A 1137-nucleotide genomic window follows, 5' to 3' on the forward strand; every position below is an offset into this window, starting at 1 on the left:
ATATATATATATATATATATATATATATATATATATACTCTTTATCGAGAGTATATATAAAACTGTGTGTGTCATTTGTTCATTTTACTACTGAGAATAAAATGACTAATTGTAGAATTTGACAAGATTATTATGGGTGGAGTTTGAATTAAGCTCTTTTTATAGATTAGTTCTTTGTCACTGTTGAATTAAATTCTCAAATCTGTTTGGTTTTAAGTTGTTTTCAGTAAATCAGAAAAATGCTATGGTTTCGTGGAACACCAAAATGATTAGTATCAATAAATATAGCTGGCAACAAGTAAAAAGATATGAATAATTAAGTTGTATATTCTTTTGTTTCAACACAAATGAATCAGTAAATAGTTATCTAAATGAGTTTAGCCGTTGGTGTTTGGACTTCTCTGACCGATGTATTCCAGCCTTGACCAACAAGAGTTTTCCCCATCTACACAACCCAGAAGCACTATTAACTGACGTGTCTCTCTTTTGAAAATTGTAATGTGACGTGTGGGAAATTTGGCTGCTATTTTTAGCGTGTCTGACGACAACATCTATTCCTTCGGCGTGTTGTATATTTGTTTAGCTCGAAGTCAGCCTTATTTAGGGTCCAAGGTATTTCTGTTCTAACCAACCCATTCTTCACCCCCTCCCAAACATACTACCTACGTCTGCAATACTCTAATACTTTCGCTGTTATTTGTAGCAATCTCAGCTACCATGCAGAGGTACCTTAGTTGGTCTATGTGTATCTTGAAACACCGTTCGTCTCTGGTCTTTCAAACCTTTGTGTCCGAGGAGTTTAGCAGCAGCAGCCGTCCTATCTTCTCTCTCTCTCTCTCTCTCTCTCACACACACAATAAGGTACATAGTACCTCATTAAGCAAGCATTTTAGTTTGAACGAGTTTTTGCTTGCTGACTTTCAAACAGGTGGAGCAACTATGTTAAAAATCCTTCTTTTTATATATCAGCAAAAGGGCCCTTTTTTTTTTATCGCTGTCTCGATTTGCCTGTATTATTTTGTGTGTTCATCTTCTATAACTTAAATCACAACCAAATTTGTTGACTTTTTTCCGTTTGCCAACTACATTCGATATTAAAAAGATGGTTGCTTTGTTGGCTAAAGAATAGCTTTAATG

At 34.7% G+C, this 1137-nt stretch overlaps 1 protein-coding gene across 1 annotated transcript in view; it reads left to right on the plus strand.

Moving 5' to 3' along the window:
• The window catches only part of LOC106872170 (zinc finger CCCH domain-containing protein 3), a 16623-nt gene that overhangs the window by 651 nt on the left and 14835 nt on the right, over positions 1-1137 (plus strand). The gene's annotated exons all lie outside the window — the stretch shown is intronic.

This window comes from Octopus bimaculoides, chromosome 17 (genome assembly GCF_001194135.2).
Source record: "Octopus bimaculoides isolate UCB-OBI-ISO-001 chromosome 17, ASM119413v2, whole genome shotgun sequence".
In the NCBI taxonomy this organism is placed as follows: Eukaryota; Metazoa; Mollusca; class Cephalopoda; order Octopoda; family Octopodidae; genus Octopus; species Octopus bimaculoides.